The sequence below is a fragment of the Bubalus kerabau genome, chromosome 5, assembly GCF_029407905.1.
Source record: "Bubalus kerabau isolate K-KA32 ecotype Philippines breed swamp buffalo chromosome 5, PCC_UOA_SB_1v2, whole genome shotgun sequence".
In the NCBI taxonomy this organism is placed as follows: Eukaryota; Metazoa; Chordata; class Mammalia; order Artiodactyla; family Bovidae; genus Bubalus; species Bubalus kerabau.
Genome location: NC_073628.1, coordinates 9776964 through 9795326, shown reverse-complemented (window position 1 = coordinate 9795326; position 18363 = coordinate 9776964). Strand labels below are relative to the sequence as shown.

Here is an 18363-nt window from a genome sequence, read left to right as displayed (position 1 = left end):
TTCTCGCATCTTCTCAATCCTTGTCTCCAGGCTATTTATCTGTGATTTCATTTTGATTTCAAGATTTTGGATCAATTTCACTATCATTATTCAGAATTCTTTATCAAGTAGATTCCCTATCTCTTCCTTTTTTGGTTTGGTGGGCATTTATCCTGTTCCTTTACCTGCTGGGTATTCTTCTGTCTCTTCATCTTGTTTATATTGCTGAGTTTGGGGTGTCCTTTCTGTATTCTGGCAGTTTGTGGAGTTCTCTTTATTGTGGAGTTCATCACTGTGGGTGAGGTTGTACAGGTGGCTTGTCAAGGTTTCTTGGTTAGGGAAGCTTGTGTCAGTGTTCTGGTGGGTGGAGCTGAATTTCTTCTCTCTGGAGTGCAATGAATTGTCTAGTAACAAGTTATGAGATGTCTATGGTTTTGTAGTAACTTGGGCAGCCTGTATATTGGAGGTCAGGGCTGTGTTCCTGTGTTGCTGGAGAGTTTGTATGGTATGTGTTAGAGCAGTTCACTTCTGTGTCTCTCAAATTCCATCTTCTGGAAATGATTGAAAGCTGTGTAGCAGGGTTTTTTTTTTTTTTTTTTTTTTTACATTATTTAGATACCATGTACATGCCAAAGTCCAATGCTGGCTTTACAGAGTGAGTATAATCATGTTCAAAGAGTAAACCTTTAAACAGAGTTCACTGGCAACAGTTGGAAGTATTTTTGGTAAATTATTTTCTCTATGACTTTACTAAAAAAAATAATGCCTCGTGATTTGAGAAGGACTGGGGAAACTGTCTCTACTTCTCTATTGCAGTAGTGAGGGGATGGTAGCCATTTATGAGAAACTGTTGTGATATTATATAGGCTAGTGTGATTTATGAAAGGAAATTTTTTCTTCCATTGAACTTATATTCTTAAAGTCATTGTGCATTGTCTTGAGGATTACCTGTTCAGAATGGCCTTTGAGGAGCTTCTAGATAAAGTTGGTGGCCTGGGGAAATTCCAGATACTTCAGATGGCTTTAACTTTTCCTTTTTACATGATAGTAGTCTGTCACTCACTGCTGGAGAACTTCACTGCAGCCATTCCTGGTCATCACTGCTGGGTCCACATTCTTGATAATGCCACTGTCTCTGATAATGACACTGGGATCCTCAGCCCTGATGTCCTGCTGAGAATCTCCATCCCACTGGATTCAAACTTCAAGCCAGAGAAATGTCGTCGCTTCCTCCATCCCCAGTGGCAGCTCCTTCACCTGAATGGGACCTTCCCCAACATGACTGACCTGGACACGGAGCCCTGTGTGGACGGCTGGGTGTTTGACCACAGTTTGTTTTTCTTCACCATCATGACTGAGGTAAAGGCCCCATTTGCCTCTTGTCAGCATATGTTCTGGGTGTTTCAGCCAGTTCAGTTCAGTTACTCAGTCGTGTCCGACTCTTTGCGACCCCATGAACTGCAGCATGTCAGGCCTCCCTGTCCATCACCAACTCCCGCAGTCTACCCTGGGTGTTTTAGAAAAAATGTCTGGGTGTTTAGAAAAACATAAAATAAGTGAGAGGTTGTTGCTGAGCCACGAAAGACCCCGGAGTTCTTGGCTTCCAGAGAAGAATTCAATCCAGGGCCAGAGACGAGGCTTTATCACTCAGAGCTTTTGTGTAATAGAGTTTTATTAAAGTATAAAAGGGATAGAGAAAGCTTCTGACATAGACATCAGAAGGGGGCAGAAAGAGTACCCCCCTGCTAGTCTTTAGCTGGATGTTATATAGTTACTAGCAGTCTGTTAATGAAAGAAAGAAAATGTCTCAAAACTCAGAGAATAGCACTAGGCCCCTCACCCACAAGATGCATTTTGAGATAATCTTGGCACCAGGTGAGTCATCCTGGGCCATAAAATGATTGACTTGAATCTTGGAGAAAGGCAGATTAGATTATACAAAAAGTTTCATTTACATAGACTAGGAGAACAATGTCTGAATATAACATGGGTTTGATTATAACATACTGGTTTGTCAAGTTGATTCTGAGCCTAAATCTGAGCTTTTAGGTGGAACCGACTGGAAGATAGAGTCCAGGGTAAATGCATAGTACATTAACATAGCTTAAGACAGACATTTCTATAAGAAAAATGTATTGGTTAGCTCAAGATTTGAGAAAAGTTAAGTTCAGGTGGAACCAGGTGTCATTATGGCAACACAGTATTTTAAGAGAAACCTCTTTTTAAATTTGTATGGAGAAGGGGAAAAAATATATCACTAGTTTGTTTCCTCCTGCCGCTTAAGAGAGAGATTAAAAAAAAAAAAAATGACACTTGAAGCCTATTTCCTCTGTTTGGAGACCCCTGGCCTTCCTGCCTGTTACCCTCTCATAAGCATGGCTCAAATCTTCAGTTACTGAGTAGATAGTAACTCTCCTTCAATCTTTCAGCAAATGGTGATTATCTTTTTAACTGCCAAGCACTTACATTTCAATGGACACCAGTGAAATCAACCAACTAGGCATGAATTTTAGTACTGAAAAACTTTAAACCAAGTGTGAAGATAGTTGATCAGACAATGTGTGAAAAATTATTCTTAGTCACTTGTTCTCAGCCTAGTTGCAAATTGGAAATATTTGCATTAATTAAAAAAATACTTGGGCTACTTGTCAGGGAAACAAATCAGAGTGTATTTCACTCTAAGTGTAAAATTCAGGCATCAGTATGAATTTTGGCTGCTGCTGCTACTGCTAAGTCACTTCAGTCGTGTCCGACTCTGTGCGACCCCATAGACCGCAGCCCACTAGGCTCCTCTGTCCCCGGAATTCTCCAGGCAAGAATACTGGAGTAGGTTGCCATTTCCTTCTCCAATGCATGAAAGTGAAAGTGAAGTCACTCAGTCGTGCCCGACTCTTAGCGACCCCATGGACTGGAGCCTACCAGGCTCCTCCATCCATGGGATTTTCCAGGCAAGAGTACTGGAGTGGGGTGCCATTGCCTTCTCCATGAATTTTGGCACCAGTTGCCAAAACCCTGGTGGCAAACCGCCCCCCCAACCCCAGTGTTTACAATGTGTGGCAAGGTTTGAGAACCACTGACGTATGCTGTGCTAGGTGAATAGAAAGATTGATCTTGATGTAATCTAGAAGATTTAGTTGAAGATTTCCAGAGAAAACCATGCTTAAGTGACTTGAATGATACAGATGAGTAAATGTGGTAAAGGAAACCAGAGAGTGTGTTCACTGAGGGCTATCAGAGTGTTGATTATTGAGGGATTATAAGATTCTGTGGAACACCTCAGGGCTTCCCAGGTGGTGCAGTGGTAAAGAATCTGCCTACCAATGCAGAAGATACAAGAGATGCAAGTTCAATCCCTGGGTCAGGGAGATCCCCTTGAGTAGGAAATGGCTAACCCACTCCAGTATTCTTGCCTGGAAAATTCCCCCAGAGGAGCCTGGCTGGCTACAGTCCATGGGGTTGCTCAGTTCATGACTGAGCATGCAAGCATGTGAAGCTCCTCTGGGCTGATTTCCTTCTCTTCCAGTGGGACCTAGTATGTGATCATCAGTCACAGAAATCAATGGTTCAATCCCTATTCATGGCTGGAATGCTGCTGGGAAGCTTCATATATGGCCATCTCTCAGACAGGTGAGTTTCTCCAGATCACTGCTGCCCACAGTTTATGACTGCTTCATAAAGAAATCTTTATGAATTCCTCGCATATCCAATTTACACTGTGCTGGGTTGCCTTGGTTCCCAGGGAGCTGTAGATGGAAGTTTAGAATAAGCTCATTGTGATGATGTCATTTTGTTGCCACAGAGCTCTGTGTATTGGACACAGAAATGTCATCTCCACAAGATCTGGAGGATATTTCAGAACAGTGTTTAGAGGGGAGGTATCATAATACTTCATCTATAAATATGAGGAAGAGTTACTTATCAGAAGCAAGAGGAAGTTGCTTCAAGACAGGAGTTTCAGCCTATTTCAAGACACAGATATAGAGAACAGCATTGCCAGCCTTTGCCGTGGCTTCTGTGTTAAGTTCCCACTGGAATCAGTGAGCCAAAATCTTGTGGGTTCCCACCTTGATTGTTGTGCCTCACATGCATGTGTGTGTGCTAAGTTGCTTCAGTCGTGTCTGACTCTGTGTGACCCTGTGGACTGTAGCCCACCAGGCTCCTCTGCCCATGGGATTCTCCAGGCAAGAATACTGAAGTGGGTTTGCCATTTTCTCCTCTAGGGGATTTTCCCAACCCAGGGATCGAAGTGGTGTCTCTTAAGTCTCCTGCACTGGCAGGCAGGTTCCCAGGTGCCACCTGGAAAGTTGTGCCTTGCATGCCTCACGTGTCTCACTGTAATTAGAAGGCATTTCTAGAAAACCTGGGTGCTTAGTGAAGTGGCCCTGAATTGCATTAAGAAATAATTGTGGTTATAATTTGGCCATTTGATCTCATGAAAAGGCTCTTTAGAGGTAATATTTGAAATCATAAGGAAATTAATCTATAGACCTCAAGTGTCATAATTTCTGGTATGAGTGTTTTGGCTAATCCTGTGCCTGGCACTGTCCATCCTGAAGTAAGAGACAACCACTGCAGCCAGATACTCAAGTCTTTCATAGGTGGAATGGGAGACTCTAAGTAACCTTTATCCCCTACCTATAAGCCTAACATATTTAACCTTCCAGTGAAAATTGTGAATGCTGAATGTATCACCCTGAATGTAATTTGTAAACTATATCAGAGTGTTCATGTTGACCAGTCTTATGACTGAACACTTTACAATGATTCGTGATAAAATGCTAATTGATCAGTTTTAGATGCACATAGGGTAATAGGGTTTTTTCAGTTTCTGTGAGGAAATGGGATTATGACAGATGTCGAGAATAGAAAATTTGGTGAAGAAAAGGGGGATTTATAACTAACCTAAAGATTTTGAACTAAACATAGGCAAAAAGCTTCTTATAGCTAAGAAGAAGCATTATAGATCGACATAATCCCCAATTCTTTATTTTACTTTCATTGACTGTGCTTTTGTGGCCAAGGTCAATGTCCAGAATACTTCTTCATAGCAAAGCAAATGATCAACAAAAAGAAATGGAAACCTACAGAATGGGAAAAATATTTGCTAGCCTCATATCTGATAGATTTAATATCCAAAACATACAGGGGACTGATGCAACTGATAGAAAAAACTCACAAATAACCTACTCAAAAATGGCAAAGGAATTCAATAGGTATTCCTCCATAGAAGACATGGAAATTGTTAACAGGAATATGAAAATGTGCTTAATTGCACTAATTATTAAGGAACTACAAGTCAAAACCACAATTAGATATACCTTCATGCCTGTTTGGGTAGCTATTATATAAAAAAGTCATTGTTAAGACTGATGTCAGGGAGTTTTTTCCTAGGATTTTTAGTGTTTCAGGGCTAATGTTTAAGTCTTTAACCCATTTTGAGTGAATTTTTTTTGAATATTGTCAGTAGAGTGCAAATTCATACTCCTGCATGTTATCATTTCATTTTCCCAACATTATTATTGAAAACTTTAATTGTCCCCTCTTTAATATTATTGTTTTTTTTTAATCAAATAATATGTATCAAGGGTTAATTTCTTGAATCTTGGTTCTTTCTGTTGGTTTATGTATCTTTCTTAATGTCAGTACCATACCATTTTGATCCCTATTGTTTTGTAGTATAGTTTGAAATCAGAAAGCAGGATGTTTCTACATTGGTTCTTTGTCAGGATTGACTTTGCTTTTGGGGGTCATTTGTGATTTCATATAGATTTTAGGATAGTTTTTTTCTATTTCTGTGAAAAATGTCATTGGAAATTTAATAAGGATGGCATAATTGTAGATGGGGCTTCCCTTGTAGCTCAGTTGGTAAAGAATCTACCTGCAGTGCAGGAGACCCAGTTTTGACTCCTGAATTGGAATCCTAGAGAAGAAAATGGCAATCCACTCCAGTATTCTTGCCTGGAGAATCCCATGGACAGAGGAGCTTAGAGGGCTACGGTCGGTGGGGTTGCAAGAATAAGACACAACTTAGCGACTAAACAACTACCAACCAATCTATAGGTGACTTTGCGTAGTATGTGCATTTTGACAATACTAATTTTCCAGTCCATGAATATGGGTTATTTTTCCATTTATTTGTATCTTCTTCAAGTTCTTTCATCAAAGTCTTGTTTTGAGTGTCCAGATCTATACCATCTCCTTGGTTAAATTTATTGTTGTTGTTCAGTCGCTCAGTCATGTCTGACTCTTTGCAATCCCATGGACTGCAGCACACCAGGCTTCCCTGTCCATCACCAACTCCCAGAGGTTGCTCAAACTCATGTCCATTGAGTCAGTGATGCCATCCAACCATCTCATCCTCTGTCATCCCCTTGTCCTCCTGTCCTCAATCTTTCCCAGCATCAGGGTCTTTTCCAATAAGTCAGCTCTTTGCATCAGGTGGCCAAATTAATGTATGACTTTATCTACTTGTTTTAAGGGCCTCCAAGATGGCTCAGCAGTAAAGAATCCACCTGCCAATGCAGGAGGCGCAGGAGAGGCGGGTTCAGTCCCTGAGTTGAGAAGATCCCCTGGAGCAGGAAATGGCAACCCACTTCTGGGAAAAATTTTTACCTGGGAAATTCCATGGACAGAGGAGCCTGGTGGGCTACAGTCCATGGTGTTGCAAAGAGTTGGATATGACTGTGGAAACAGTGTCAGACTATTTTGTCAGACAAAATCACTGCAGATGGTGATTGCAGCCATGAAATTAAAAGACGCTTACTCCTTGGAAGGAAAGTTATGACCAACCCAGATAGCGTGTTAAAAAGCAGAGACATTACTTTGCCAAAAAAGGTCCGTCTAGTCAAGGCTATGGTTTTTCCAGGGGTCATGTATGGATGTGAGAGTTGGACTGCGAAGAAAGAACTGCGGTGTTGGAGAAGACTCTTGAGAGTCTCTTGGGCTGCAAGGAGATCCAACAAGTCCATCCTAAATTAGGAGATCAGTCCTGGGTGTTCATTGGAAGGACTGATGCTGAAGCCGAAACTCCAATACTTTGGCCACCTGATGCGAAGAGTTGACTCATTGGAAAAGACTCTGATGCTGGGAGGGATTGGGGGCAGGAGGAGAAGGGGATAGCAGAGGATGAGATGGCTGGATGACATTACCAACTCAATGGGCATGAGTTTGAGCAAACTCTGGGAGATAGCGACGGACAGGGAAACCTGACAAGCTGCAGTCCACGGGTCACAAAGAGTCGGACATGATTGACAGACTGAACAACAAGCCCTCCTACCAGCCATGGGGTACTGTTTCCTTCACATATGCCCCAGGACTGGGACTCCCAATCTGTGGCCTGACCTGCTCAGTCCCCAGGGTAGGTGTCCTCCTATGTCATCTCACTTTTCCTCTGAGTCCTCTCCCAGGAGTGCAAGTCTGGACCTGATTGTGTTTCTTTCCTTCCTATCTGATTACATGTGTATCTTACATCCTTGGTTTACGTAAGTCATTCTGCCAGGTTCCAGTTAGTTTGAGTGAGAATTTTTCCATATATAGATTTTTTTTTAATTAAAAAATTTTTTTTGGCTGGGTTGTGTCTTCGTTGCTGCATGAGGGCTTTCTCTAGTTGCGGCAAGCGGGGACTACTCTTTATTGTGGTGCTCGGGCTTCTCATCGCAGTGACTTCCCTTGTTGCAGAGCACAGGCTCTAGGCCCATGGGCTTCAGTAGCTACGGTGCATGAGCTTAGTTGCTCCATGGCATGTGGAATCTTCCCGGACTAGGTAGGGATCGAACCGTTTTCCCCCTGCACCGGCAGGTGGATTCTTATCCACTGCACCACCAAGGAAGTCCTGTAGATGTATTTGATGTGTTAATGGGGGAAGGTAAACTCCATATCCTTTTACTGCATCATCCAGATCTTTTCCCAGGGTTATGGTGGTCTTATATTCTGCTTTCCCCTGGAGAAGGGAATGGCTACCCACTTCAGTATTCCTGCCTGGAGAATTCCATGACCAGAGGAACCTCATGGGCTTCAGTCTATGGGGTCGCAAAGAGTCTAACACAACTGAGTGACTAACACTTTCACTTCATATTCTGTTCTAGATAAAGCACATTGCTTGAGGCTTATAAACTCAGATTCAACAAAGACTGACCCTTAAATAAACCTTCAACAACTTTGAGTATTGATCCACTGATCTTCTGCATCAGTTTAACCTTGCCTGTCTGGTCCTAGAGACCCAAGTACACTTTTAGCTCTCTTGTGTTCTGGATGCTGTACAGACTCTCTACCATGCTAAATACATATGTTAGTACAATGGAAGCTTATAGTATATTACAGTTTCCAACACTGTAATTTCTTTTATATGAAATATCACTTGGTGTCAAAGTCCAAGTGATTAGAGGATAAAGTTTTGGTATTCTTAGTGTATATTGCAGACAAGGAATACTACTTTGAGGAGATCTCCACTGTTGATTTAGCTTCTGAGTTTTCAAGCTTTCGGGTACAAAGAATCACTTGAAATCTAGAAAGACAGTACTGATGAACCTATTTGCAGGGTAGCAATGGAGACAGCAATAGAGAATGGACTGTGGACACAGTGAAGGAAGGAACGGGTGGGACAAATTGAGAGAGTAGCCTGAAAACATACATATTACCATATGTAAAATAGAGAACCAGTGGGAATTTGCTGTGTGACACAGGGAGCTCAACCCAGTGCTCTGTGACAACCTAGAGGGGTGGGATGGGGTGGGAGATGGGAGGGAGGTTCAAGAGGGAGGGGACATATGTATACCTGTGGCTGATTCATGCTGATATATGGCAGAAACCAGGACAATATTGTAAAGCAATGATCTCCCAATAAACAATGTAAAAAATTAGTAAAATAAAAAACCAAATCATAAAAAAGGGCAAAACCATTATGAACATTAAAAAAAATTCTCTAAATTTCAGAGTAGGCTTTGTTTTTTGCCGCAGGTTGCTATTGCTCTCACAGTCTAATCTGCCTCTCTGTTTCTTAGGTTTGGGCGCAAACTGATTCTCAGGTGCTGTTTGCTCTAGCTAGCCATCTCTGGGACCTGTGCAGCCTTTGCTCCCACCTTCCTCATTTACTGCTTGCTACGCTTCTGGTCAGGCTGTTCTGCTGTGGCCATTGTGTCAAATAACAGTATGCTCAGTAAGTCGACAGTTTTAGTCTTTTCCATTTTCTAAGTCTGGAAATTGGCCTTGAAATTTCACACTTACTGACAATAATATCCCAATTGGATTTTCTTTCAGTTGTAGAGTGGGCAAGGGCCCAGTCAAAAGCCACGGTAATAACACTGATAGCCTGTGCCCTTAGTATTGGACAGATGATGCTGGGAGGACTGGCTTTTGTCTTTCGAGAGTGGCGCACCCTGCAGCTGGTGGTGTCTGTACCTTTCTTTGTCTTCTTTCTCTCCTCAAGGTATGAGCCTTCTCTCTCACTCTCTTATGGGAACCTGGGATGAAAATGCATATTGTATCTGAATATATTCATTTTTTAATTCCTTAGACCCTTTTTTATTGTTTGAACTTAAAAACCCTTGTCTATCATCTGTTACTCTGTGCAATTTGTGAAACAGAACATTGACTAACAGTGACCATTCTCCTGGGAGTTCTAGGTATTCTCTGCCATCTTTCTTCATAGTCTTACTTAGTATAGTGGTTGGAGGGTTATTCTGACATGATTTTTGTTAATATAAAATATAGACTCAAATATTTTGAAAAGAAGTAACTTTAATTCTTTCTTTTTGGTTTTGGAATGAACCAGGTTATGGTAAAATTTTCCATGATTTTCATTGTTGTAGGTGAATTGAATAAAGGGAAGACGCAACAACTTTATTCATAGAATAATCTGACAAAATAGCCATGTTCTTTCTCCAGTACTAATAATTGGCATGCAGGTTGGGTGATTTACATCATGTGTTCACCAGTCCCTTAAATAATTTTAGCAAACATTTATTTATGGATAACTGGGCCCCCACACTTAAAATCAGTCTAGGGAGAATTAAATTTAGGAGATCACAGAGAGATGACTACAGATTTTATATAGAGATATGAGTTCAGGGAGAAAGGGAATGTGATCCATGTCAGACTCATTTTTTTTTTTTAATGATGCAATTTTATTTATTTACTATTTTTAAACTTTTTAGTTTGTATTGAGGAATAGCAAATTAACAAACAATGTTGTGATAGTTTTAGGTGAACAGTGAAGGAACTCAGCCATACATATCAATTTTCTCCCAAACTCCCCTCCCATCCAGGCTGTCACATAACGTTGAGCAGAGTTCCATGTGCTATACAGACTCATTCGTTGTGTTATTCCATATTCAAAACAACCCTACAAGGAAGCTGACAGTGCTGTTCCATTTTATTGATGAGAAAACTGAGGCAGATATAAAGAAGTAGTTATTAATTGGTATTAGTAATTGGGTTATTAGTTATCAACATAGCTGGTAGTGGCAGGAGTACCTGCAATCACTGTTAGGCTTTACGCTGATATATTTGGGGCTTCTTTTCAAAAAGAATGTATACTGTAAATATATACTATGTGCACAAAGTTGCTAGATCCCATGCCAGGGTTTGGAAGGAAATTATGCATACCAGGGATAAACTTAAACTTTGTAAGTTTTCTGTAAATTCTCCTGATGAGTAAGCAGAGGCAATTTAACTCCAAGTCTGTGTCCCTTACTAGTACTACAACTTTCAAGCGCACTGCAGTCACTCTCATATCCTCCTTATATTTGTGAAATAGATCTGGAATTTCTATTCCTAACCCCCAACAAGTGAAGTGGTGGATTTTGGATGGAAGGCAAAATGCATCTGTTGTCAATAATCATATGACATACAACAAGAGAGACCTGACTGCACTTGTGTACTCACCTTTCATCAGGTGGCTGGTGGAATCTGCTCGGTGGCTGATTATCACCAATAAACCAGATGAGGGCTTAAAGGGACTTCGAATAGTTGCACACAGAAATGGAATGAAGAATGCTGAAGCAACCCTGAACATGGAGGTGAGCAGGGAAGAGGAGGTGGTTATTGGGTTGGAGGGAAGGAATAAACTGATACTTGCCTTCTCCTTATTGAGATACACAAACCCTTTTCTAACAAGGGCGGCTAGTTGAGAATGCAAGCTCAGTTCCCTGGCCTTTCATGGCCATCTCATGAAGAGAAGCTTTGCCCACTGTGCAACTAATTCCTTTAGTTCACTTCCTGTAGGCTGTGTACTATAGTGGATGCCCTGCCCTCCTCCATGGCCTCATTTTCAAATTTTCATTGTTCAAATTCAAAATTTCAATGTTCATTAATTTCCTGGAGTCTCCCTTAACTCCCTACATCCTCCTTCATATCACATTCACACCCGTGATCACATACGCAATATGCTACACTACAAAGAAAGGGAGCATATCTCTTCTAACCTATTGGTTGCCAATGCTCATCACAGTACCTGGCACTATATTGGCAAGTGATTCGTGTTTGTTGTTGCTAAAGGGTTTGAGAGCAACCATGCAGGAGCAGCTTGAGGCAGCACAGACCAAAACAACTGTGTTTGACTTGTTCCGTACACCCAACCTGCGTAGAAGGATCTGTCTCCTGTCATTTGCGAGGTGGGCTTCAAACAGCACATGATGACATTCAAAGAGAGGGGACATAAATCTGTTTATTTCAAAGGTTATAGCACTGTTGTGAGAGGGAGGCACTGATTTGGGGATAAAAGGTAAAGAAAACACACCAAGTAATTGCTATTTTTGGAGGTAGTTGAAGGATTATGAAAGACTCACCTGGAACTCATAATAAAATGAAGAGTTAGAACAATAGACAAATGGGATGTGATTAAACTTACAAGTTTTGTATTGCAAAGGAAACTATAAATAAAATGAAAGACAGCCTACAGAATAGAAGAAAATATTTGCAAATGATATAACAACAGGGGATTAATTTTCAAAATATACAAATAACTCTTACATCTTAATATAAAAAACCAAACAATCCAATTGAAAAATGAGCAAAAGATTTAAATATACAGTTTTCCAAAGAAGACACTTAGATAGCCAACAGCCACATTAAAAGATGCCCAACTTTGCTAATTATTAGAGAAATGCAAACCAAAGCTACAATGAGGTATTGCCTCACACAAGCCATAATGTTCATCATCAAAAAGTCTACAAATAATAAATGCTGGAGAGGGTGTGGAGAAAAGGGAAAACTTCTACACTGTTGATGGGATTATAAATTGGTGCAGACACTATAGAGAACAGTATGGAGGCTACTTAAAAAACTGAAGGTAGAGTTACCATAGGATCTAGCAATCTCACTCCTGGGCATGTATCCAAACAAAGCTCTAAAGATACATGCATCCCAAAGTTCATGGCAGCACTACTTATAATAATTAAGACATGGAAGCAACCTAAGTGTCCATCGACAAATGGATAGAGATGATGTGGTATGTGTGTGTACATATTTGTAGCAACATGGATGGACCTAGAGATTACCACACTAAGTAAAGTAAGTCAAAGACAAGCATCATGATGTCACTTATTTGATAAATCTAAAAAACTGATACATATGAACTCATTTACAAAACAAAAAATAGACTCATAAGCATAGAAAACAAATGTATGGTTATCAAAGGGGAAAGGTATGGGGAAGGGTAAATTAGGAGTTTGAGATTAACACATACACACTGCAACATATAACATAGATAATCAACAATGACCTACTGTATAGCACAAGGAACTCTACTCAATAACCTGTATTTAACCTATAATGGAATATCAGACTCTTTTGAGACCCCATGAACTGTAGCCCACCAGGCTCCTCTGTCCATGGGATTTCACAGGCAAGAGTACTGGAATGGGTTGCCATTTCCTCCTCTAGGGGATCTTTCCAACCCAGGGCTTGAACCCATGTATCTTGTGTCTTCTGCATTGCCTAGCGGATTCTTTTACCACTTATATATTGTCATGTAATTATTTATGTTAACTTTAAAATTATGACCTTAAAAGGAGGTATTATACAAATCAGACTGTGTCTTTTTTTTCAACCTTGACCATTGGCTGCCTGGGTCAACATAATCATCAACTGCAGCACTGGGCTCTAATCTTATGGCTTGTGTTTCTCCTCTTTTGTTCATTACAGATTTGCAAACACAGTACCCTATTTTGGCATCTTTATGAATCTACAGCACTTTGGGAGCAATATATTCCTGTTCCAGGTAATCTTTGAAGCTCTCACTATCTCAGTTCGATGTCTTGCGCTCCTAGTACTGAATTACATGGGCTGTCGACTAACCCAGATGCTTCTCATGTTCCTTGTGGGACTTTCCATTTTGGCCAACATGTTTGTGCCCCAAGGTGAGAGAATACTGGAATTTGGGGAAAGGGAAGTGTCTTTTTCATGTCCTTTAAGGATTGCATTAGCTCTACTTATCCAAAGCTAGGAATAAAGAGAAGTCCCAATAATGGCTTACTAAGTATTCCAACAAACATTAGAAGTCCTGCTACTAGGTTGTTGGGACAAAGAGCCAAAGGTCCGTAAGGGTAGCTTTGGCATATCTTCACCTTCCTCACATTTTGGAAGTATCTGGAAACCGACACCATTTATTCTGAACAGTTCCTCTAGGAGAGCATTTGTTCACCTGCGCTTCACCCATTTGGGACTTCCCAGGTGGCGTTAGTGGTAAAAACAAAACAAAACAAAAACACCCCAAAAACCCCACCTGTTAGTGTGGGAGACATAGGAGATGCAGGTTCGATCCCTCGTTTGGGAAGATCCCCTGGAGGAGAGCATGCCAACCCACTCCAGTATTCTTGCCTGGAGAATCCTCCTGAAATGAGGAACCTGGTGGGCTACAGTCCATAGCATTGCAAAAAGTCGAACGTGACTGAAGTGACATAGGACATTGCCCACTCTCACTTTTAAAAACAAGCATGGAGGGGTGAGACCTTGCAATTATATCCCAGGTGAGGACATAGAATGGTCACTCCCCTGTCAGGGCTCTTCATTACCAACTTTGATGACTGGTCTAGTTCCTCACCTCTATGTTCCACGTGTGAGTGTGATGTTAAGTCATCATGACTTCAGCTCTTGCTTATAAGAGTCTCCCAGGTAATGAAAAGAATTCCTCTTTAAAAAAAAGTGAATGTCTGTACAGTTGGAACTAGGATTTAAGATTAAAATTCTTGTCCATTTCCTGTTAGATTACTTTATAAGTTAACAAAATGATGCTATGTAACGATTTGTGGTTGTTTAGTTGCTAAGTCATGTCTGACAGTTTGCAAACCCTTGGACTGTAGCCCTCCAGGCCCCTCTGCCGGTGGGATTTCCCAAGCAAGAATACTGGAGGGGGTTGCCATTTCCTTCTCTAGGGGATCTTCCTGACTCAGGGATTGAACTCAAGTCTCCTGCATCACAGGTGGATTCCTTACCGTTGAGCCACCAGGGAAGCCTATGTAACAATTAGGAGAACCTTAGTGGGCACAATGATTCACATTGCACAATGCAGGAATGTGCTTCACAGCCTTAGAGATGAGTGGACTTTGCTCTTCAGAATATCATTAGTAATGCCTGATTACTTTCTTACAAGAGAGTTCTGTCCAATATACAATGCTATAATTAGATTTCCTTTCATAGTGTGTAGAATACAGATTCCCTGAACATTTTTTCATTTGTTCCCAAATTCTGACAATTTGATCCTCCCCAAAATAGAAGTTTCCATTCTTGATTCCTCGTGTTTAACATTGGTGTAGATATGGCTTCTTTTCAGCCTGTCCACTAACAGCAGTCCTGTTTTATTACTCCCTGGTGCCATACTTACCCCATGTCAATGCTGCATCTGCTCTAGGTTGACTGAGTCTTTTAGGTTTACCTGGAACTCCCCCCCAGCCCCCCCTTTTTTTTTCAATGAAAATCCCACACTGCTAAGACCTCCTAATTCCAGGAAAACCAGGAAATCCTGCACTTGAATTGGAAGGTCTTCCAGGTTAGAGCTCAGTCTTAGATTCAGCAATCATCCACATGACAGTTCTACCTTCTACAATAAGGATATAGCGAGCACTGGACAGAATAAGTAAAAGCAAATTTCCACCAGACTCACCTTTTCTTCTGATTCTTTGGCAAATCTCAGCTATGCACAGAGAGTTGCTATAATTAATTCAGATAGTTTCATGTACTTTTAACCACCTATGTTGATAATGTTACATTTCTCACATTGTTAGCTGTTCTATGCTCCCTGCCATTGTACAGTTTTCTATAATATATTTCAAAAATGCAATTAACTTATAAGGCTGTTTTTTTTTTCCTGACTAAATTTGGTGGATGCTGATTCCTTCAATGCAGATTTCTTAGTCTCCCTGCTCTTTGTTTCTCCAGAAATGCAGACTCTACGTTTGACTTTGGCAAGCGTGGGAATGGGCTGTGTTGCTGCTGCTGTCTCCAGTAATTCTGTCCATAACTCTGAACTCATACCCACTCTCCACAGGTAAAATACTTTGTGGATGCTCTGCCAGGGCCCCAAATAGGACTTTCCCAGGTAATTGATCAGGAGTAATCAAGATAAGGGAGAAGGCGATGGCACCCCACTCCAGTACCCTTGCCTGGAAAATCCCGTGGACAGAGGAGCCTGCTAGGCTGCGGTCCATGGGGCCATTGAGAGTCGGACACGGCTGAGCGACTTCACTTTCACTTTTCACTTTTCACTTTCATGCATTGGAGAAGGAAATGGCAACCCACTCCAGTGTTCTTGCCTGGAGAATCCCAGGGACAGGGGAGACTGGTGGGCTGCCGTCTATGGGATCGCACAGAGTCGGACACGACTGAAGTGACTTAGAATAGCATACTTAGCATAGCAATCAAGATAAGATCTGTTAACTAGAAAGCATTCATTTGTAATCATAATAGTAACAACATACTAACAACAGTTACCCAAAGTTTATTGAAGAAATGGACTGCGTGCCATGTACTGTGTTAAGCAGTACTTCAGTGTCTGTCTTATTAATCTTTTGGACCACTTGTCATGGTAGTTGCAATGCATTAACATACTGTGTAAAATGATGAAAATGGGTTTTAACACACTTTGATCTTGAGAAAGCTAGAATCACAGAACAAATCTCAAAAACAAGTGTCTTTCATCAAACTCATGTATGTAATAACTGTGTTTTATGTCTTCCATTACAATGTCAAAGTGGGCTTCCCTGGTGGCTCAGCAGAAAGAATCTGTCTGCAATGCAAGAAGTGCAGAAGATGTGAGTTTGATCCCTGAGTCAGGAAGATCCCCTGGAGGAGGGCATGGCAACCCAGTCCAGTATTCTTGCCTGGAGAATCTCATGGACAGAGAAGCCTGGCAGGCTACAGCCCCTAGGGTTGCAAAGAGTCGGACACAACTGAAGAAACTTAACATGCATAATGTCAAAGTAGTAGATCATAAATTACATGTATGGGATTTTTTTTTTACTGAATTATTATGCATTTTTCTCTTTTACCCTTCAGAGCAAAAGCTTCAGGATTAAATATGATGGCCAGTAGGTGTGGGGCAGCACGGGCTCCCCTGCAGATGACTCCAGCGGTGTATCTACCCACTCTGCCCTGGATCATCTATGGAGTGTGTCCTATCCTTGCTGGTCTTCTCATCCTTCTTCTACCTGAAACCAGAAATATGCCTCTACTTGACACCATCCAGGATGTGGAAAATAAGTAAGTAACCTTCTATCACCCCCTGGGAGGGGCTGTGTGTTTTGGATCTGTGGGTGAGAAAGGCAACATACTGAGTAGGTCCCTCAGATCACTGGGGAGGCCGCGCCTTGCCTGGGATCCTCCCATCTTGAGCCATTGCCTTCATGAATGGCAATATCATTTCTATCCACTGTGAGGTCCAGTCTAGACTGCAGAGATCCCCTCTGCCCTGTTCTCAATGGTAGCTTTAGTGCTGAAGAGACAATAATTGGCTCTATTGTGAGGGAACATCCTACCTGCCCTCACGAGAGACACACATTTTTGATGGTGTTTCATGGTCCTCAGATCCATAAGTGTTAACGTCTCTCTTTGAAAATATATTAGAGAGATAAATCTTGTGTTGGTGCCTGGAAGATTAGGCAATTTTGCTGCCATAAATAATGAAAATATTGAGGATAGGGAAAATAAGAAACTGGTAAAAGATACTTTTTATTTTATTTTATTTTTTAACTTTACTTTTTAAATAAGAAAAATGGTATATTAGTCACCTAGAGCTTCCATAATAAAATGCCACAAACTGAGTTACTTAACAGACATTTATTATCGCATGATTCTGGAGCCTGGAATTCTGAGCTCAAGTTGTTGGCAGGGCCATGCTTCCTCTGAAACCTCTAGGGATGATCTGTTCCAGGTCTCTCCTGGCTTCTGGTATTAATAGTCCCTTGGCTTGTGGCAGCATATTTCAATCTACACACGGTTCTCCCTGGCACGCCTGCCTGTCTTAATGTTCCCTTTACATAAGGACACTAGTCCTATTGGGTAAGTAACCAATCTTACTCCAGTATGACCTCATCTTAATCATATTGACAACAGCCCCGTTTCACATTTGGAAATCTTCCTAAGATTCTGAGTGTTAAATACTGAGATACTTCAATATATGAAATTTTAGGATGGATGCAATTAAATACATAACATATGGGAAATCCCTTAAGATTTTCACTCCACTTCTTGATTTTGCAAAGGTGTCATTGGCCAAAGATTTAAAGAGACCAAGTGAGAGCAGCAACTTTAAACCGTTTTCTTGGGTCTACAGAGTCCACACAGCCTTTTCCAGCATGAGTGTCAATCCCATATATTTTACTGAATCTAAAAAAGATGATGTGAGAGGATCAGTTTGTGCATGTAGAGCACACAGACTTATTTTTTTTTCTTGTTTTTATTTGCTGATTGGTTGGTTGATTGGTTGTTTCTGTTTTGCTTTTCCAGCAAAAAACTCTGAAGGGAAGTAAATGAAAAAGATTGCTACATAAAAGTGACAAAATTTTAAGGTGCTTTCATAAGCTGACTGGTAAGGAAAAGAAAAATATGATAAAAAAAAACACGGGAGTTTTCCTTTATATATAGAAACTAGCAAGAAAATATACTAGAAAAATGAATCTCATTTACAATTATGGCATTACTTTGCACATAAACACATAACTTGAGGGAACATGTAACCCTTGCACAATCTAATATTTTGAGGCAGTAGTTTAAAAAAGTTTTGAACTTACCAATAAATTATTAACGGGGAAAACGATTCAGAAATAGAGGAACGTCATGTAATTAGGACGTGGCTGGTTGATGTATACAAGTAGAATAATTGAAAACATTGCCTGAATAATCATGCAAAAAATCCTATTATTTTATGTCTGTTGTGCTCTTATGTACCCTCTT

General features: G+C 40.9%; 1 pseudogene; it reads left to right on the top strand.

Moving 5' to 3' along the window:
- Window positions 1-936: 936 nt before the first annotated feature.
- LOC129653615 (solute carrier family 22 member 10-like) lies at window positions 937-18044 on the top strand (annotated as a pseudogene).
- The last annotated feature ends 319 nt before the right edge of the window (window positions 18045-18363 follow it).